Genomic DNA, 23,811 nt, shown 5'->3' with positions numbered 1-23,811 from the left:
TTCTCATTTAAAATCAATATGGCGGCTAATGCAACCGCGGAATTCAGTCGAGATTTTAAATTTACACTACTATTGATCTCTCCTAAAGGATATAATTATAAAATTTGGGGCAGCTCGGATACAAAATTCAATTCAATAATTATGTTCCCCCCACCACTTTTTATTGTTTTCCCATATAACTCGGAAAATATCAACCGCATGAAAAAAATTGTTAAAAATAAATTGTAGGAAATTATATTTTGAACAATTTTAGTTGAAAATGGCGTAGATATTGATTAAAAACAATTGCTATAAAATCAATCCGGTCTTACGCTCGCGCTATTACCGGTTACGTACTACCTTAAATATTAATTTTAGCAAAAATATTAAAGACATCAAAATTGTGTATAATTTAATTCTCTTCATTTTTGTACAGGTACATAGTTGTTGTAAAACTAATAATAAACGAGATAATTCAATAATTCAATAATTATGCTCCAACTGTCACTATTTTCCCCTCATAACTCGGAAAATATCGACCGCACGAAAAAAATTATAATATATGAAATTATAGAAAATCGTATTTTCAACAATTTCAGTTTTGCACTTTTTGTCAAAAAATTGAAAATGGCGGAGATATTGAGCAAAAACAGTTCTCGTTTAAAATCAAGATGGCGGCTAACGCAACAGTGGAATTCAGTCGAGATTTTAAATTTATACTAATATTGACCCTCCATAAATATTAAAAAAATAAAATTTGGGGCAGCTCCTCATGAAAGGTTAGGCCTGTTATTCGTCTAACCCGACTGGACTATAACCGAATATATCATAAACGGGACATATACATTAATGATACGTAATTTGGATTTCGCAAAGGCCTAGTAACTCGTGAAGCTCTTTTTTCACTTAACATACTTATACAAATGTCGTCAATCAAGATATACATGCGTGTTTTTGACTATAATAAAACATTCGACACAGTACGACATGAACAATTAATGCATGTCCTGTAATCAACAAAGATAGACTACAATGACCTTAGGATTATATCTAATTTATACTATAAACAACTAGCAAAAGTACGTGTAAACGATCAGCTATCAGCGGAAATTGAAATCAGACGTGTAGTGAGACAGGGATGTGTGCTGTGGCCAATTCTTTTAATGCCTACTCAGAAGATATCTTGAAAAAAGCTCTTGAGGGTGAAACAGCTGGAATAAAGGTAAATGGAGTTCCCATTAACAACATTAGATATGCGGATGACACTGTCATCTTAGCTGAAAATATTGGGGATCTTCAGAGGCTGGTGACCAGAATAGCGGAGTTTGGACAAAAATATGGTCTAACAATGAACGTCAAGAAGACAAAATTTATGAGAATAACAAAAACTCAAAGAAATAACGAGAATCTCTTCATAAACGGATCTATATAACGAGTCGACCAATATGCATACCTTGGAGCAATGATCAACTCCACCGGAGATTAATTACAGGAAATCAAAATCAGAATAGAAAAGGTTAGAGCAAATTTTAACAAAATGAGAAAAGTGCTCTGCGCAGCACAAGAGATTTGATGTTGGTGCTAAGAATTAAGTTGGCTAGGTGCTACGTTTTCTCGATTTTGTTTTATGGAATGGTAGCTTGGACCTTGAATGCTGCATCAATGAAAAAACTAGAATCATTCGAGCTGTGGGTGTACAGAAGAATTCTGAAAATATAGTGGACGGAACAAGTCACAAACAAGGAGGTTCTGAGAAGGATGAATAAATAAATGGAAATCCTAAATACCATCAAAACAATAAAATTGGAATATCTCGGACATATTACACCTGGAGAGAGATAAAACTTGCTCCAATTGATTATGCAGGACGCAGAAGATTGAAGACGCAGAATATCGTGGCTGCGCAACCTGAGAGAATGGTACTGATGTACATCAAATGAACTTTTCAGAGCAGCCGTCTCTAAAATACGAATAGCTATGATGATTGCCGACCTTCGCCGCGGAGATGGTACTTACAGAAAAATAGGTAAATTAAAGAAACGGTCTAATATATAAAAAAATACACTTCTAAAAAAAACCAAAAAATACGTGTTTTATATTTTTCAAGAACCTATCGAATAACATCAAACACGACTCTCCACTCCACCTCCACGGAGGTGGGGTGGAAGGTGACTTAGAAATCTTAAATAGGAGCTTCCATTTTTTAATGCAGGTTTGGATTCCTTACGTAAAAATAAGTAAATTTTATCCGAGATATTTTTTCGAATTATGTACAGATGGCGCTATAATCGGAAAAACACTATTTATTAGCGCCATATATCAACAATTCTAAAAAATATTTCAAATAAATGTTACTTATTTTTCATGACGAATCCAAATCTGCAATAAAACATTACATCTTTTTACCTTTATTAGAAAAATGGGAGGATATGTACAATTGCATTTACAGTGCCTAAAATGCATCCAAAACATGTTAAGATCAGTATATTTAGGGCCAGATTGTATTACTCTGGGGATTTTGGGGTGGCTGAACATCAGAATCGATTTTGGAGTATCAGAATGTCAAACAGATTACTCGGGGATTTTGGGGTTGATGAACACGAATCGGACATCATAACCGACTCTCGGATTGTGCTCAGTGTGCCCGAGTACTCTGTTTGTAGAAAAGTGGGCGCCAGGTGCTTTGGGGATATTTCACCCTCTACAATATAGAGGCACAATTAAAAAAAGTAGATTTTTGGGAAATCGCGTTTAAATATTCTGGTTTCCAAAATTACAGCTATTTTTGCAAATAACATGCTTATTATTTAAATTATAAATGTGAAATTTGGCAGATTGGTTATTTGATAATAATTGCACTATAAAAAGCAATGAAATAAAAAACTAATATAAATCAATTCCATTAACTACATTACGTAACTGAAAAAAATAGGTTCAAGTTTGCCCCATATATTAAAAAAAAAATTACAGAAATAAAGAACTGTTTTAGATTGATCCCTTATATTATTAATGCGCTGTAATTTTTTATGCAAAATAGCGATCTATTATGAATAAGACCCATTTATTTATTATATTTTGCATAATATAACGGCTCAACTAAACGCTATTCTATATAACACAAAATGCTAAAACACAAACTAACCAGGAATTTTCGCCAGAGAAAGACATGCTACTTATTGCTCCCTTGTAGTAGTAAAAACCAGTGGTGGACGGGGAGAGTGACAGAGAGGCATAAATATATTTACCGAACCATTCGTGTTCTTTTTCTCCCTCTGTAAACGCTAACCGGTAGAGAAGTTCATTTTGTGCCCATATCATTTAAAATCACAGTTAACACAAATTTTGAGTTGAGCACTAATATTACTGAGGGTGCGATATGTGTGATTTTGATATTTTTATGTATTTATGGATTTTCACAAGCGGAGCTGTACCAGCTGAAAGGTTGTGATACTGCTATGAAATAGGGCAGGGGAAACCATTGCATAATCATTAATCATTCCCAAGACAGTTATGCGTGATGTCGTCGAACGAAATGCCTCGGATGTTGTCACGCAGCCCGGTTGACGACCGGCGCTACCTTGAGTCCGGGTCAAGTAGTGCAAAATTGCCCACCGACCACGCAAATGTTAATGACCAGGCATCGTGTAGAAATTCTGCTACTGGTCTACAAAAAGAAAAACTGAAACTCAGACATATATTGAAGGTCGGTACATGGAACGTACAAGGGCTAAAGACGATCACAGGTAAGCTAGCAATTATTAAAAACGATCTAGCAAGACACAATATAGAAATCTCTGGACTAGCTGAAACTCATTGGTTAGGAGAGGGCCATTTCAGAACACATATTGGCAATTATATTTACTTCTCTGGCACTGAGACCCAGAACTATACAGGTGTTGCCATTCTGGTCTCACCAAGATTACAAAAGTCTGTCGTCGAATTTAAAGCTGTGAGCGATAGGATAGTTCTCCTTAAACTGGAAGGCAAACCACATAAAATTAATATCATAAAAGTTTATGCGCCAATCAGCACATCAGATGACATAAAGGTAAAGGAGTTCTACGAAAAACTGGAAACGACAATCGCCAACATACCACACAAAGAGCTTACTTTAATATGTGGCGACTTCACTGCAAAAGTTGGCAGCACTACACAGAATGACGACATAAAAAATGTACTGGGGAAGTTCGGCATAGGCCAGAGAAACAAAAGAGGAGACCGTTTAATCACAAACAATTATTCTATAATGAATACTCTGTTTAAACACCATAACGTCGACTTTATACTTGGAAAAGTCCTGGAGATAGGTCTAGAAATGAAATAGATTACATCCTTACTAATATTCGCTGGAGACCGTCAATTCAAACAGTCAGATCATATCCAGGGGCGATATGCGGGTCCGATCATACTCTTCTCGTAGCTAAAGTAAAGCTTAAACTTAAAGTGCCCAACAAACGAAAAAAAAACAAATAGGATAGAACTAAGAAAGCAGGACGACCTTCTCGAGGAAGTACATAAAATAATGCCCTCTATTCGTAACGGAACATCACAAGAAATATGGGAGACTTTTAAACATTGTGTAACAACACCAATTGATCATCCAAAGATAAATAATCCTATGAAACGGAAACACTGGATAAGAGATGAAACCTTTCAAATCATTGCGAATAGAAAAAATAAGAAGACTAAGTTTTCATTCTAATGGCATATTAAATAACATAATGCTATTCTACACCCCACCAGAATGAAAACAATGGGAACCTTCTCTGGTTACACCTCCGAGGCTTCTACAATTTGCAAGCCATACGGATGCTGAGACTAAGAAAAATGAGGGAATTCTACAATTTACAATTCACGTCCCATCTGCTCAGCGCGGTAAAGTTCTAACGAGAATGGTTCCCTTCATACTCCACACAGATTAAATGTAAATCAAAAATGAATAACCATTTTTAATTTCGGGACTGCATCAGGGAGAGCAGCATATGTGCCTCCTGATGAGAGACTAATAAGTTTCGAAATCGGTAGGGGTAATTGCAGCACTCTCTGATTGGACTAGAATATGGTTCGGCTGTGTTTTCGTTTTGTAACGAAATTGAAATTGGTTATTCATTTTTGATTTACATTTACTCTGTGTGGAGTATGAAGGGAACCATTCTCGTTGGAACTTTACCGCGCTGAGCAGATGGGACGTGAATTGGAAATTGTAGAATTCCCTCATCTTCCTTAGTCTCAGCATCCGTATGGCTTGCAAATTGTAGAAGCCTCGGAGGTGTAACCAGAGAAGGTTCCCATTGTTTTCATTCTGGTGGGGTGTAGAATAGCATTATGTTGTTTTATATGCCATTAGAGTGAAAACTTAGTCTTTTTGCTAGCAGTTGCCGCTAGGGCATCTATGCCATTTCGTTCGTTGCAATCCGGGACTGCACGCTGGGGTTTGTTTTGGTTGGATCAGGGAGAGCAGCATATGTGCCTCCTGATGAGAGACTAATAAGTTTCGAAACCGGTAGGGGTGCTTGCAGCACTCTCTGATTGGACTAGAATATGGTTCGGCTGTGTTTTCGTTTTGGCAACGAAATTGAAAATGGTTATTCATTTTTAATAGAAGAACTCTTTGTCAAAGTGGTGTGCATAGTGAAAGGGAAAAAGCTAGTTTAAGAAACCTCAATAAAGAAGTAAAAATAAGGTGCAAGGCAGATAAAAAACTGTACTATCAAAGTATATGCAAAGAAATTGAGAGACATAGTTAGAATAATCAGCCGAGAGATCTATTTAGAAAAATACGCTACTTAACAAGAGACTTCAAAGCCAGAACTTGGGCCATTGAAGACAACACTGGAACTCTGAGAACAATCAGAGAAGATATAGCAGAGACATGGAGATCGTATTGCAGGGACCTATATAAAGATGATCAATGCTAAGAACCTGTTAACCAAAATCTTTGACGAGGTAGAAGAAGAACCTGATATACTTGAAAATGAAGTAAGACTCGCGATCATTAAGCTCAAATATAATAAAGCACCAGGTCCAGATATGATAACAGCAGAAATACTCAAAGCCACAGAAGAAACTGGCGTAAAATTACTTCATCTACTCTGTAACCAAATATGGCATTCTAAACAATGGCCTGGAGACTGGACGAAATCTACAATAACAACAATTCATAAAAAAGGCAGCTTCCATAAATGCAACAATTATAGGACTATCTCTCTTATATCATATGCCAGTAAAATAATGCTACATATAATCAATGAGAGACTAAAACATTCCTTCAAAGAGAAATTCCACAAGAGCAAACTGGATTTAACAAAGGTAGAGATACTCGAGATCACCTGTTGAATATGACAGATAATCGAAAAATCTAGAGAATTCAATATTCCACTGTACATATGCTTTATAGATTATCGTAAGGCGTTCGACAGGGTCAAGTGTAGACACTTATGGCGAATACTAAAAGAAGTAGGCCTACCCAAACAACTTATTTCGCTTATAACTGAACTATACGAACACACTACTGGATCAGTTAAAGTGCTTGACACACTTTCAAACGAATTTCATCCAGAACAGGGTGTCAGACAGGGATGTATACTATCTCCACAATTTGGCTCTGATATATATTCTGATATGAGATATATTCCTAGAGAGTGGAGAGAGGTACGTGTGGTCTTCATACCAAAACCAGGTAGGATGAATTACACCCTACCGAAGGCTTTCCGACCAATTAGCCTGACATCTTTTCTCTTGAAAACGATGGAAAGGCTATGCGAGAGGTACATAAGAGATGAAGTTCTGGTTCATAATCCACTTCATCCAAATCAACATGCATATATTTCGGGAAGATCTACCGATTCTGCACTTCATCAAGTAGTGGGAAGAATTGAAAGATCGCTGGATAATAAAGAATCCACCCTAGGTATATTCATAGACATTGAGGGAGCGTTTGATAAAACAACTTTCCCAACCATCACCCAACAGCTCAATGTCAGGAATGTCCCCCTGGCCGTGAGCGAATGGATATTCAGTATGCTGTCAAATAGAGCAATAAGCATAAATGTAGAAGACGTTTTGGTTAGAGGGATGGTTACGAGGGGATGTCCACAAGGGGGGGTGCTATCACCACTCCTCTGGAACATAGTGTTGGATACCCTGGTCTACCAACTCAGCAAGAACGGTTTCTACACAATAGCCTATGCAGACGATATAACCGTCTTGCAAAGCGGTAAGTTTGAGAACACACTATGCGAGAGATTACAAGTTGCTCTCAGACTAATAGAAACATGGTGTAAGGAACACTCACTGTCTATAAATCCAAAAAAGACAGAGATGGTCCTCTTCACCAGAAAAAGAAGGATCACGGGCTTAATACCCCCTAGGATTCTAAACTGCAGTCTGAATTTCTCTGAAGAGGTCAAATACCTTGGTATTACCCTTGACAGGAAGTTAACATGGAACTCTCACTTAGATAGTAGAGCTAAAAGAGCATATATTGCCTATGAACAGTGTCGGCGAACGGTCGGACGCACTTGGGGCCTTTCGCCCAGGGTGGTCGCCTGGATCTACACTACTGTCATTAGGCCAATGCTAACTTACGGAGCCATTGCTTGGGTACCAAAAGTGCTACAGGCAACAGCGATCAACAAACTAAACCATATTCAACGGATGGCTTGCCTAAATATAACAGGTGCCATGAAAACAACACCAACTGCTGCAATGGAGTTGCTCATTGGCATTACCCCTTTAGACATATATGTCAGAGAGGTGGCGCTGATGACGATGATGAGGTTACGCTCAGCGGGTGCAAACCTTGATGTAGGAATGGGACAATTGAGATGTCGTTTCTGGCGGGGTGAGCTGGAGGCACTGCCCCAGCTGCATGCGGGCCATGGATGCGACTCAATTAAACTTACGTTTGTCTTCGACAAACCCTACAAAATCGAAACAAGTCAACATAGGGAGTCAAACGTGGCAAATGCATATTGCATCTACACCGATGGCTCCAAAACGAAAGAAGGCTCAGGATGTGGAATATACTCCAGATCATTGAACCTTAGTATAAAATGGGGCATGGGCAAAAATGCCAGCGTAGTTCAGACTGAACTGGCTGGTATCTCCATAGCTGCAAAAGAGATAATCGGGAAAGGTATAGCCGGCAAAACTGTAATAATCTGCACAGACAGCAGACAAGCGCTACTAACCCTGAACAGACCACGCGTCATATCAGGGCTAGTAATGGAGTGTCATGAATCACTAGCCCAAGCTTCGGATGGTAACAACATCATCCTGAGGTGGGTTAAAGGACACAACAGAAATAAAGGCAACCGCATTGCTGACCAGCTGGCTAGAAGGGCAGCAGGCCTAAGACTCTTAGGACCTTGTGATCTTTTTGGCTTGTCGACTACAACAATCGCGGAAACTGTCAAATGTCACTCCCACTCGCAAACCGTAAGAAGATGGGAAGAAGGGCCAGGATGTAGACTTGCCAGGGTAACACTAAGGAACCTTGGGAAGTCAGCATCAGAAAAGTACTTGAGAATGACCAGGAAAAACCTACGCTTGACCGTTGGTTTTTTAACTGGCCATTGTCAACTAAGAAAACACCTCCACACACTGGGGCTAGTAGACACATCTCTATGCAGGAGGTGTGAACGAGATGACGAAACTGTCGAGCATGTCCTACGTGAATGTCCGGAGTTATCGTCAATACGAGAGTATGCGTTCGGCGAGCCTTGGCCTACACCTGCCGATATAGGGGAGATGTCACCAGGTGATTTGTCCACCTTCCTGGAAATGGCAGGATGGATAATGAACTAAGGACGACAACCCCCTGGGAGGATGTAGAATGGGTCAATTGTGGCCTAAGTGCTGTGGGACTTGACTCACACTCCCTACTCTACAGATACAGAGAGAGATATCTCCACAATTATTCAATATATATGGAGAGAATATTATGAGAAGAGCATTTGAAGGATGGGAAAAAGGCATCTCAATAAATGGTCATAAAATAAACAACCTACGTTTCGCAAATGACACAGCCCTTCTTGCAAATAGTCAAGCAGAGCTGATTGATCTTATACGACTGGTTGAAAATGAAAATCAAATATATGGTCAGCAATTAAACATATCAAAGGCAAAGATCATGTTGGTGGATAGACTACATAACAATCATCCACACAACCACAATTGAGCGGTTTAAGGTTGTGAGCTCATACTTATATCTGGGATCATTAATCACAAACACAGGGTCACTACACGAAGAAATAAAACGTAGATGTGATCTAGCAAAAGTCGCCACAGCAAAAATGACCACAATATGGAAGGACTGTCAAATTTCAAGAGCGTTAAATATATGAGGTTTGATCAACTGCTTAATACGCCCAATACTGACCTACAGATGTGAATCTTGGACTCTGAGAAATTCGGAAAGAAGAAAGATAAACGCCACTGAAATGTTCTGTTGGAGACGAATGCTACGAATTTCTTGGACCGACCATAGAACAAATAATTCAATTTTAAGAGAGCTAAAAGTTAGCCAACGACTCTCCAGTAAAGTCCATCTCCAACAAATAAAATACTTTGTACATGTTATGAGAGCAAACACAGAAAACATGGAAAGACTTAATATACAAGGAAAGGTTGAAGGCCGAAGATCACGAGAACGATCCCCAACAAGATGGAACGATCAAATTACGGTAATATGCAAAAGACCTATGCATGAGTTAAAAGAAATGACAAGAGACAGAGATCTTTGGAGACGGACAATACACGACATCACGTCGACCACTACACTCCCTCCGGGGGATCAGGATTGAAGAGAGAGATGTGCTTATGGATGCTTTTTATGCACTGTAGATACAATTGTACATTTTCACCCATTTTTCTATTGTAGAATTTTTCCTGACGTCATCTCGAATACAATGCCAAAATTTGTAAGTCGATAGGTGATGTATTTAAAAGTGTGTTTATTCCTGTGTTTTTAGTTCTACATTCCCTGGTCTAATAATATAATTTTCATAAATTAATCGCTACTTTTATGCAATACCTACACTATACGTCATAAAATTGCAAAACAAAAAACAATTTCGAATAAAAACAAAATTGTTGACTTTATCGATTTGATCAGGTAATTTCATGTTTTTAAAAGGTATTTTTAGAGCTGTTACGAATTGTAATCCTTGTAAAATTGCTTTTACAGGTGCAGCGAAACGTTAGTTACTAATTTTAACTTTTAATTCTGGAGAAAATCTGACACCTACCTGTTATTTTGCGAGATAAAAATGCGACACAAATCTCCGAAGTAAGGAAATTAAGTATTTTAAAATTAAGTTGAAAATATGGGGCAACGATTTTAAAATTAAAAGCAAACTTGATATAAACTTGTTTTCCTTGAGGAAGAAATAAAAATGCCGATTGGTTAATTTCTGTCGTATATTTTTCATGGCTTTGTGATACGCCTGCATATGTCTTATGTTATAAAAAAACTTTAACAAGTAGGTTATGATACAATTTTCCTACGATGCTCTCTTTTACTTCATAGGGCAATAAATGCACAGACGTCTATGCATTTATCGCCATTTTTACTTGCAATAGGTATAAGTGAGAATTTGTTTCCGACCTAAAAAATCTTTTAGATTTTTGTTTTTAAATAAATATTTATTTAAAAGACTAAAAACTAAGTTTTTAATCCAATAGCACATAAAACAACATCAAAAAATGTTACTCTACATCCTACCAGATTGAAAACAATGGGAACCTTCTCTGGTAACACCTCCGAGGCTTCTACAATTTGCAAGCCATAACGGATGCTGAGACTAAGGAAGATGAGAGAATTTTACCATTTATAATTCACGTCCCATCTGCTCAGCGCGGTAAAGTTCCAACGAGAACTTTACCAATCCAACTTTACCGCGTTGAGCAGATGGGACGTGAGTTATAAATTGTAAAATTCTCTCATCTGCCTTAGTCTCAGCATCCGTTATGGCTTGCAAATTGTAGAAGCCTCGGAGGTGTTACCAGAGAAGGTTTCCATTGTTTTCAATCTGGTAGGATGTAGAGTAACATTTTTTGATATTGTTTTATGTGCTATTAGATTGAAAGCTTAGTCTTTTTCTAGAAGTTGCCGCTAGGGCATCCCTGCCATTTCGTTCGTTGCAATCCGTGACTGCACGCCGGGGTTTGTCCTAGTTGGGTCAGAGAGAGCAGCATATGTCCCTCCTGATGAGAGACTAATAAGTTTCGAAACCGGTAGAGGTGCTTGCTGCACTCTCTGATTGACCTGGAATGGTGATACGGCTGTAGTTTCGTGTTGCAATGAAATTGAAAATAAAATTTAATAAAAAATATTGGCCTGTTAAAAGGTATATTAGTTTAAAAAGCCCCTATAGGGCTACAAACATAGAAACAAAACGTTTTCGTTCTGTAACAAGAGCATCATCAGTGTTACAAGAACATGGTGAGCCAACCAAAAAATACAAAGGTCACAGCCTTTCAAAAACAGACTAAAAGCCTTATATAGTTGCTAACATGGCAAAATCCAAAGGATGGATAAAATTCCTATGGCTACGGCCCTATGGCAACATATGACTCCCACACGTGGTAAGTGGGTCAAAAGGTAACATTAGGTCATTATGTTACAACAGGTGCCAGGCAACTTCAGTTGTTTTTGTTGTATTACATATTGTATATCTATGTATTATTAATATTATTTTATACAGAATTTGGTATTAGTTTTATGAAAAGTAAATTAAATGTAAGACCAACTACTTACGATGTCGAGATAGTATCGCGAACTTTTTTCCTGGTTTTCCCTCGTGATTTACCATGGAATCTCTAACGCGAGAATTTTACTGTCATCGTTGCATTTGGTTGTCTTTTTAAAGACAGGTCACATGCTATGATATTTTTGTGACGGATATTTTTGAGTTGGGATTGATTTCATGTAATCGAATGAACTATCTTTTAGTAAAGTCGTCCAGGAACGCAACTCATAAATATTGGCGATATGATTTTAAAGTCTTCTACTTTAAAATATGTAATATACGTCTGAATTGCCAACATAAATAAGTCAGATTAAATTAATTATTAGAAGAATTTTTTTACTTAGCAACAACATTTTTGTTTATTTTAGTAGTATTTTGTATTTTGACAACGAAACCCGATTTGGGCTTCGAAACTATAATAAAATCATTTTTTTGGTAAAATTGTGGCTTATTTCCCATTAAAAGTAATTTATTATAAATCTATTATTAGTGTTAACTAAAAGTGAGTTATAGGTAAATGAATGTATATTTTTTTCGGCGAGTACCCAAATCTAAGTATTTAAGCTGAAATAACGGGAAAATTATGCATTTTATAACATAAGCTTATAAAACATTTATCAAAGTACTTAGAAATATCTATCAAATGAGCCCAGGAACAAGTGTATAGCATTAAAATGTATCCTCCAAAAATTTTTCAAAATTTGTCTTTTAAAAATCTTTCCAAAAAATGTTATTGTTTTTTTTAATAACTCCGTTAGATTTTACGATATTAGATTCACCTAAAAACCATTTGAAAGATAATCCTAAGAGCTATTAAACCGCTTTGAACTTAACCTTTTAAACCTCTTACTTTTTAAAAAATACAAGGTTAAATGGTCCCGGTTACATGGTTCTCGCAGCTAAATTTAAGCTTTAAACGCTTGTAATCTCGGTTATTTTTTACCTTACAGAAATAGTAAGAAAGGTAAAATATTTGATACGCAAACACTCAAATTTGGTTATATATCGTTTTCTACTTGTATTGAGTATTTCTGGAGTTATTATCAAAATAATATGAAAATTAAGATAATTTTAATAATTCTGATTGTTTTAAATTATATCTTTTTTCAATAATATGCATTCTAAACCTGTCAAAATTGTTAAAATCATTACTTATGCTAATATAAAGAAATTGTTGTAAGGATTACTATAAATTTTAATTTTTTTGGGAAAGGCGTATGTTTCATTTTTCACTTTTTTCTAAAAAAGTCGAAAGGGTTCTCTTATTTTCATCATAACTTGCTTAATTTTGATGCTATTAACTTCTCCTGGAGCTCATTCGATAGGTACTCTGAAGTACTTTGACAAGTGTTTAGCAGGTATAATTTTATTAAATATGTACTTAGATTTGAGTACTCGTCGAAAAAAATATAGATTCAATTAACCGTAACTGGCTTTGAATTACCATTGGTTTAGTTCTATAAGTGAGTATTATATAGTAGGTATATATTCAATTTTTTATTTTCTTCAATTTTGGTAATTATAACTTTTTTGTAAAAGTTATAGTTTTTGAGTTATTCGTGAAAAACCGTTTAAAACATGCATTTGTTTACGAAAAAATAAAATCTTTGATCTTCAATAACTCAAAATGTATTGATTTATATCAATAACTTAACATAACAAATTTTGCTTAGAATTTTTCCCTCTATTGATGTATGGTATTATTTTTAATAAAATAATTTTCACCCACTAGAAGAAGTGTCACCTATATTTTTTGAGGCACCCTCTAACTACTCACCAATTTTCATGAAAATCGATGGAGGTTCAACGAAATCGGAGGTGAAAAGCTTCAGTGACTGCACTATATATGCATTTACCGCCTATTGGAATATGTTTTGTAATGTTGTTCGCATAAGCTGTAAGTTCTTATTTTGTTTAATTTTATGTAGTAATATTTGAAAACCAATTGGCAGCAATGAGGAATGACATTTATATGATTATATTAAAAACAAAGAAGGTCGTTGTTGTTGGTAAAATATGAATGTAGTTGTTGAATTGTAAAATAAAAAGCAGTTTTTTATTCAAAGTCAAATCCTAGTTCTTTCTTAAATTAACACATATAAAGTATAATACGCCCCTTTTCCGTGCAAATTATAGAAGGAGGGGGTATGGTATAAGTGAGAATGTGTTTCTGACCTAATAAATCTTTTAGATTGTTATTTTTCAATATTTATTTATCTAAAAATGGAGTCTCTTTGGTTTCGCCTATCTTTTTTTTTTAAATCTTATTAGTTTTCTCAGGATTCGAAAAAAATTAATATATTTTAAACACATTGGCCCGAAATTTTGTGCCTACACACCTAAAATTCGAAAATAACTGTCCTACATTCATTACATTTGATTTTCCAATTTTTGTCATTTGTGCTTCTCAAAAGCTGTTTGTTTCTTTACTAAAGGATCGATTAAATAAATGTATTTAACGCTCTAAACTAAAGGATATAATTAAGATTCAACTATTTTAAAAATTCTTTTTTCGTTGGCCTAGGATACTTGTTATTTCAAACAAAATAGAGGTATCTATGATGATCCAATGAACTTTAAAAATTATAAAAAATGGCTCTTCTTTCTTAAATTAACACATATTAAACTCTATTACGCCCCTTTTTCGTGCAAATTAAGAAGGAGGGGGTATGTTATAAGTGAGAATTTGTTTCTGATCTAATAAATCTTTTAAACACATTGGCCCGAAATTTTGTGTCTACACACTTAAAATTAGAAAATAGCTGTCCTACATTCATTACATTTGCTTTTCCAATTTTTGTCATTTCTGCTTCTCAAAAGCTGTCCGTTTCTTTACTAAACAATCGATTAAATAAATGTATTTAACGCTCTAAACAAAAGGATATAAGATTCAACAATTTTAAAAAAAATTTTTTCGTTGGCCTATGATACTTGTTATTTCAAACAAAATAGAGGTATATCTATGATGATGCAATGAACTTTAAAGAATATAAAAAATGGCTAGAAGAAAACTTATTCCTTTTGCGATCATGATCAGTTTACTCACAGAGAGTGCGCCGTATTACAACTTAAAAATTAATAGTCACCCCAGTATGAGTTGACGAATATGACTTGAGAGAGAACGGCTGACTAAAAATAATATCCCCTTTTGAATGGCTCACTACCAAAACCGAATTATTAGGCCAGGAAAATAAGGCAAAAATATACCCTGTTCGTGACACGTGACGTGACGCAGGACAGCTAGGATACTGAAGCGTTTTTTGGACAGGTAATACCTATAAGAACAAATTGTAACTATTTCCTGTCTAGGATCCGGCGGCCATTTTATTTATAAACAATTTAGTGTCAAAAACGGCCTTTTTTCTATTTTTTCGAATCAATGGAAAACAGCAAAACTTATGGTTTTTTAAGTACAAACATTTTCGAGAGCATAGAAAAAGCTTTCAAATGGTGTATTACAAAGGTTGATATACCCATTTATTGTTAATATAATTGCGAAAAAAGCTCAAAATTGCAAAAAAATTAATTTCGCAGTAACTAATGTAAAGATTAGTGTACACCTTTGAAATTTTTGTCAAATATGGATTAATTGGTGCTTGATATGTGTCAAAAATTTTACGGCGATTAATTCAATTGTTTAAGTTTAATTTAAATTGTTTACCCAGGCCGCTTTTTTTTTGCAATACCATAAGTCAGAAAAAAAATATTAGAACCAATCTACAGATGTCAAGTAAAAGAGAATGAGCTAAACTTTCAAATTGGTTTAAGAAAGTGAATAAAAAATGGATTTATTAGTAATAAATAATTATGCGCCAATTAATTCAATATTTTATCTAATAATTTATATAATAAATAATTATGCGCCAAGTATCGTCAATTTTTCCTTATTAACTTTTTTCAAGAAAATCTATTTTTTACCGTGTTTTAGGTGCACAACTACCAAGTAATGTTATTAATTGATAAACAATTATTGTAATAAATATATATAATTTATTATAACAAAAATAAAAAGTTTATAAGAAGAATTGACGATACTTTTGCACAATTATTTATTACTAATAAATGCATTTTTTATTCAGAGTTTAGCTCATGCTGTTTCATTTGACACCTGTAGAATGGTTATAACATTATTTTTTCTGACTTATGTTATTGCAAAAAAAGCTCTCTGGAATAAACAATTTGAATAAAGTTTAAACAATTAAATGAATCACTATGGAATTTTGGTCACGTATAGAGCACGAATGAACTCTCATTTTACAAAAATTTCAAAGCTGTACACTTATTTTTACAATAGTTATTGCGAAATAAATTTTTTTGTAATTTCGACTTTTTTCGAAATTATATTAACATTAAATTAGTGCATCAACCTTTGCAATATGCCGTTTTAAAGCTATTTCCATGCTCTCGAAGATGTTTGTAGTAAAAAACCATAAGTTTCACTGTTTTCCATTGATTTTAAAAAATCAATGGGAATGAATCTGTCATTTAGTGTCAAAAAAGGCCGCTTTTGACACTAAATTGTTTATAAATAAAAATGGCAGCAGATCCCTACGCAGGAAATAGTTACAATTTGTTCTTATTGGTATTACCTGTCGAAAAAACGCTTCAGCACCATGGCTGTTGAAGTGTCATGGAAAAAATATTATTACCCTGGACTATATTATATTATGGACTTTAACCGTATTGAATCCGTTTAGGCTGCAACGAAACATTATGTAGCCGATAGAGTTGTTGGCTTTACGTTAAAAGCGTTGGGAAAATTATTATGCGAAGAGTTATTTGACACTTTCCCCGCGAATGAATGGAAATCGCCATGTCAGCATTTGATCGAGCAAAATAGTTTTGATGGAACAGAAACCATTGTTGGACGCTAAAGTAGATAAGTTCATTATACATTTGCAAAAAGATAGACAGGAATGATAGTAATGGTAGTGTCTGGTACATCAGAGCACTTTATGGGAAGTGAACATTCACTTTCTTTTTTTGCGTGCTATTTAGCCATTTTTAATGTTATGTATTTTATATATTATCAGTATTTCTATTTTTAATGCATAAATGAAATTATAAAAATCAAACAAAAATCACGGCTAAATTTGCATATACAGGGTGAGTCATGAGGAACTGTACATACTCCTACCTCGTATAGAGGCTCCTATGGGGAATAACAAATGACCGTTAAAAAGTGTCTGCTCCCAATGTTTAATAATATACTGGGCGAGTTTCGCATTTTGACAGAAATTTCTATTCGCCATAATTTTTGAACGGTCAGATCGATGTGTCTCTTATTTTGGTCAATCGTTACACTATCACCACCTTATCAACTGATTTATTCCAACTAGAAAAAATCAGGTCCGGCTTAAAAAAAATAGTTCGTTTGGTTCTTAGAAAAAATTTTACCCTGTATACGCTTTTTGAAAACTGTAATATGAATTTTATCAATTAGACAAATAAGCAATTAAAATGACATATTTACTTTTTCCCCACACGATTACTTAATTTTTTATAAAAAAATCAAATTTGACTATGAATTAAAAGTTTGGTAAAGTGAACCATAGATTTAAAAAAATAACTTTTATTACAAAATTTTTTTTGAACAAATATTTAATTTATTTTACCACCCAATCACCTGACTTATTCAAACTAGAAAAAAATCAGGCCCGGATTTAAAAAATTAGTTCGTTTTGGTCTTAGAAAAAAATTCACCCTGTATACGCTTTTTGAAAACTCTAATATGAGTTTCAGAAATTAGACAAATAGGCAATTAAAACGGTATATTTATTTTTTTCACCACACGATTACTTAATTTTTTATAAAAAAAATCAAATGTGACTGTGAATAATTAAAAGTTTGGTAAAGTGAACCATATTTACTAGAAACCAGATTTAAAAAAAAAGCTTTTATTACAAAAATTAATTTTTTTTGAACAAATATTCAATTTATGTTACCACGCAATCACCTGATTTATTCAAACTAGAAAAAAATCAGGCCTGGATTTAAAAAATTAGTTCGTTTTGGTCTTAGAAAAAATTTCACCCTGTATAGGCTTTTTGAAAACTCTAGTATGAATTTTACGAATTAGACAAGTAGGCAATTAAAGTGGCGTATTTATTTTTATCCCCACGCAATTACTTATTTTTTATTAAAAAATAAAATTTGTCAAAATCGGAATTTAACCATAAAAATAAAAAAAATTTAAATAACGTTTTTCTTAAAATTAAAAGCTTCACAATTTTTTTTTATACCACGTCCAGATCTAAAACCCATAACACTTCTCTTTGGACTCTATAGTTTAACATAGACGTGATCAAATAGATAAATTTGAAATCTTTTGACTTAATTTTTGCGATTTAACTTTGCAATTAACGAATATGCACCTTTCATATTTAAAAATTCATAACTTTTATGAGAAGAAGACTGAAAGTCTACAACAATCTTCATAGTCTTCACAATGGTAGGAGATATGTGCTGTAAAAATTTCAGCAAAAAAAAATATTAAACCGGAATAGAGTTGTAGCGAATTAAACCGTGATTTCATTTTTTTTTTCATTTTTGGGTTAAAATTCTGATTTTGACAAATTTGATTTTTTAATAAAAAATTAAGTAATCGTGTGGGGAAAAAATAAATATCTAATTTTAATTACCTATTTGTCTAATTTCTAAAATTCATATTAGAAATTTCAGAAAGCGTATAGAGGGTGAAATTTTTTCTAAGACCAAAACGAACTAATTTTTTAAATCCGGGCCTGATTTTTTTCTAGTTTGAATAAATCAGTTGATTAGGTGGTAACATAAATTAAATGTTTGTTCAAAAAAATTAATTTTTGTAATAAAAGTTATTTTTTTTAAGTCTATGGTTCACTTTACCAAACTTTTAATTCATAGTCAAATTTGATTTTTTTATAAAAAAAATAAGTAATCGTGTGAGGAAAAAAATAAATATGTCATTTTAGTTGCTTATTTGTCTAATTTGTAAAATTCATATTATAGTTTTCAAAAAGCGTTTACAGGGTGAAAATTTTTCTAAGACCCAAACGAACTAATTTTTTTGAAGCCGGACCTGATTTTTTTCTAGTTTGAATAAATCAGTTGATTAGGTGGTAATAGTGTAACGATTGACCAAAATAAGAGACACATCGATCTGACCGTTCAACAATTATGACGAATACAAATTTCTGTCAAAATGCGAAACTCGCCCTGTATATTAATAAACAATGGGAGCAGACACTTTTTAATGGTCATTTATTATTCCCCATAGGAGCCTCTATACGAGGTAGGAGTATGTACAGTTCCTCATGACTCACCCTGTATCCAAATGTATCGTATAGAGAATTTAAGTATCTTGGAACAACAATATCTGAAGACAGTAACGGATCACAAAAAATGAACAATATGATACAAGCCGGCAACAGATGCCTTTAAAACCCTCCGTTACTCGCACACGGTGTGGGAGACCGGGCCTGTAAATAAATTCCTGTAACTCTGCTTGTAGTGGGGATTTTGAATGGCTACTTCGTATATCTCTTCAGTGGTCAATCAACTGTGGGTAAAGTCAGTTCGCAGTATAAAAAATAGTACTGTCCTTTTGTTATTACGCAACACGGTCCCGTACACCGTGTGCGAGTATTTGTGCACCAATTTTTGTGTTTGGATCACACATCGATATTTTTAATTAGTAAGGTAATTTAAGATCTTTTCCTTATTTTCAATGTTTATAGATTAGTTTATTTATATTTATATATATATATATATATATATATATATATATATATATATATATATATATATAAATATAAATATATAACTTACCCAGAACCATCAGAATGAGGTTTAGGGAGATATGTGGTTTACCAACAGAACAAGTACCAGTCGTAACACCAGGAACTTCAGATCGCTGTGCTGTTTGTGATTGGAAGAAAAATAGAAAAACAAAGTTTTACTGCCACATATGCTCAAAATATCTGTGTTTGGAACACCATTGTTCCAATGAATGTGACACCATTGTGTATTTCATGTTTTAAAAACGTTAGTTAATTTTTATAACTTTTTTTGTTACTACAATTACTCTTTATTTTTAATTTTTTTGTGTATTGAATTAAGATCTAAAGTTCTTAGTAAACAAATTTAACCATATTCAATTTTTTTTCACTTCCAAAGTTTTTGTATATACATATAAATGGATAACAATGAAAATTATTAAATTTTTGATTAAAGTAATATAATGTGAACACAAACGCATATCTACAAAATTATATGATCATATATTCATTAAATAATTTAATCGTACACAATTTTGCAAAAAAAAATAATTTTAAAACACTGCTGACCCATATTTTTGGACCCGGTCTCCTGCACCGTGCGCGAGTATCCGATCACAAAAAGTTGGCGCGAGTAACGAAAGGTTAAGCTCTTTTTAAGCTCTTCAAATCCTTATAAAATCGAAACAACTAACAAGACGTATAAAAATACAAAATGTACGTATGTATGTAACCCATTATCCCTCTTGTGGGCATAGGGTAGTCGAAAAATTTTTCCATTCCTGCCTGCTTTTCGTGATGTAACTCATCTGTCTAAAGGTCATATTGGCTTCTGCTTGGGTACTTCTAATCCATGTTTCCTTGGCCGTCCTTGTTTTCTTCTTCTTTGTGGGTTCCAATGTAAGGCTTTCTATGGAATTTCGTTTTCGCTTTTTCTTAAAGTATGTCCCAGCCATCCAAACTTCCGTTTGCGTATTTGTTTTCCAATTTCCTCTTCTTTTGCTCGGGTCCATAGCTCTCGATTTCTTATGACTTCGGGCCACCATATCTTCAATATTCTTCTTAAACATCTATATATGAAAACCTGGAGTATATTTTCTATTGTTTTAGTAATGGTCCACGATTCTACGCCATAGAGTAAGACTGGTTAACAATTGATTTAAAAACTTTTATTTTTGTATGAGTTGTTAGGGAACTTGTACGCCATATATTGTTTAATTTTGCAAAAGTGCTCCTGGCCTTATTTATTTGTTTGTCGACGTCTCTGAGTATTCCATTCTTCTTCGACATAGTACTTCCTAGGTAGTTAAACTCGTCTATTTCTTCTATAATTCCTCCTCTCACTCTTAGTTGTATATTTTGTGTCGTATTCAAGCTCATCGATTTGGTCTTTCCTTTATTTATTTTAAACCGACTTTGCTTGCCTCTGTTTCTAACGCTTCTATCTTTCCCTGCATATATTGCCGGTTCTGCGAGAGTAAGCTTATATCATCTACAAAATTTAGATCTTCAAGGTTTTCAGTTAATCTCCATTGTATTCCTGTCTTCTTGCTGTTTAATGCTTTCCTTATTACGTCATCTAATAGTATGGAGAACAATAGTGGCGATAGTATACATCCTTGTTTAACCCCTGTTTCTATTTCAAATTCTCTAGATAGTTTGCCTTGGTGCCGTACTACACTTTTATAATTGTTATAACCTTCTTTGGTTAGGTTTATTAATTTTATCGGGATGCCTCTATTTTTAAGCGATATTAGTGCGGCCGATATGTGAAACAATTGCACATTTAATGATACAAGCATATAATTTGCACCACATATACTACACATTTAAAGGTTCAAATTTAGATATGAGGCCATCTCAGATTTTGTCTTTTACAAAAATGGCGGGCGTTCAAAATGGCGGCTATACTTATGTGTTTAATAGTACCATAACTTTTGAACGAAAAGTCCGATTTCAATCAAATTTGGTATATAGGTTTTCATTTTGATTTACAAGAGGGATATGGTGAACCGGAAGAATCGGTTTACCAGAAGTTGTGTTTTTACTGGTTGTTTATGTAAAAATATGTTTTTTTTTTTAATTTTTTCCCTCTGTATATATTAATTTTTCAAAAAGGTAATACCGCAATTGAAAAGAGCGTAGAAATATTTTGTAGAAAATATTTTGAACTTTTTAGTTATGTTAATTATCATTTAGTAAATGCATAACGTATCATCACAAGTACCTATGTGTGGCAAATTCGTGCAAACATTAAAAGAATTATTGTGCATTTAATGGTAGAAGCATATAATTTGGACCACATATACTACACACATCAGGGTTCAAATTTAGATATAAGGCCATCTCAGATTTTACCTTTTACAAAAATGGCGGGCATGCAAAGTGGCGACTATACATATGTGACTTATAGCACGATAACTTTTGAACGAAAAGTCCGATTTCAACCAAATTTGTTATATAGATTCTTATTTTGATTTGTTAGATCAAGGTCTTGAACCGGAAGAATCGATTTACCAGAAGTTGTGTTTTTCCTGATTTTTATGTAAAAACATGTTGTTTTTTTACCAATTCGTTCACCCTGTATATATTAGTTTTTCAAAAAGTTAATACCGACGTTGAAAAGAGCGTAAAAATATTTTCTAGGAAATGTTTTGACCTATTTAGTTATATTAATTACCAATTAATAAATGCATAACGTATCTTAACATGTACCTATGAACCTATGTGCGGCGCATTCGTGCAAATAATATAAGAATTATTGTACATTTAATGGTAAAAGCATATAATTTGGACCACACACACTACACATACAAAGATTCAAATTTAGATATGACGCCATCTCAGATTTCGTCTTTTACAAAAATGGCAGGCATTCAAAATGAATCTACCGCACATAGCTACATGTGAAGATACGTTATGAATTTATTAAATGGTAATTAACATAACTAAAAAGTTCAAAATCTTTCCTGAAAAATATTTTTACACTATTTTCAATGGCGGTATTACCTTTTTCAAAAATTAATATATACAGGGTGAAAGAATTGAAAAAAACAACAACATATTTTTACATAAAAAACAGTAAAAACACAACTTCTGGTAAACCGATTCTTCCGGTTCAAGACCTCGATCTTATTCATCAAAAAAAAGAAACTTGATACCAAATTTGGCTAAAATCGGACTTTTCGTTCAAAAGTTATCGTGCTATTAGCCACATATGTATAGCCGCCATTTTTAATGCTCGCCATTTTTGTAAAAGGCAAAATCTGAGATGGCCTCATATCTAAATTTGAACTTTTGTATGTGTAGTATATGTTGTCCAAATCATATGACTCTACCATTAAATGTACAATAATTCTTATAATATTTGCACGAATCTGCCACATATAGGTACATGTGAAGATACGTTATTCATTTAATAAATGGTAATTATAATTAACATAACTACAAAGTTCAAAATATTTCCTAAAACATATTCTTACGCTCTTTTCAATAGTGGTATTACCATTTTGGAAAATTAATATATACAGGGTGAAAAAATTTAAAATAAATTATTTTCATAATATAAAATAGTTTTACATAAAAAACCAGGAAAAACAAAACTTCTGGTAAAACGATTCTTCCAGTTTATAGCATCGATCTTGTAAATCACAAAACGAACCTACGTACCAAATTTGGTTGAAATCGGACTTTTAATTCAAAAGATATCGTGCTATTCATGGACGTATAAACACAGATGGACTCAGCAATACCATACCTTGAATACACACTGTTTTGAAGCTTCGTTACTCCTGGGCCAGAGGGTAAAGGGGAGTAAAACGGGTATCGATAGAATGTGATGCTTCCTCAATGAGCATAAGCGTGCTTGAATTTTTACTCGTGGGGATAATAATTCAGGCGTTTATAATAATTGGAAGTAGTAATAATTTATAAAAATACGTTCAAAGAATTTAATTAAAAAAAACAGCGTATATATAAAATAAATATATAAAAACAATTACGTTTTTATAGAAAAAATAAAATAAAATTTTATTTGATATTAAAATTAATATAATGTCAATATAGTCAATCAAGCTCAAGTTAATTTTTTAATAGGTATCAAATAATACTACGATAAAACAAATCAATTAAAAAACATACATTGGTCAAATTAAAGTACATACCTATATTTATTAATAATGAACTAAAACATATTTTTTTAATTTTGACAAAGTAAGGATTTCTGCTACAATAGTTATTTTCCTAACTAGTGCGGAAAGTGATACTTTCACGCACGAGACTGCCGTTGACCCGAACGACGCGATAGCGGAGTTCGGGCAAGCAGT

At 33.7% G+C, this 23,811-nt stretch overlaps 1 protein-coding gene across 1 annotated transcript in view; it reads right to left on the bottom strand.

Moving 5' to 3' along the window:
- Positions 1 to 23,811, bottom strand: part of LOC114331900 (orexin/Hypocretin receptor type 1-like) — a 1,700,655-nt gene that overhangs the window by 1,307,837 nt on the left and 369,007 nt on the right. The window lies entirely within an intron of this gene.

Source organism: Diabrotica virgifera, chromosome 8 (assembly GCF_917563875.1).
Source record: "Diabrotica virgifera virgifera chromosome 8, PGI_DIABVI_V3a".
In the NCBI taxonomy this organism is placed as follows: domain Eukaryota; kingdom Metazoa; phylum Arthropoda; class Insecta; order Coleoptera; family Chrysomelidae; genus Diabrotica; species Diabrotica virgifera.
The sequence above is the reverse complement of the archived record's forward strand: the minus strand, read 5'-3'. Positions and strand labels throughout refer to the sequence as shown.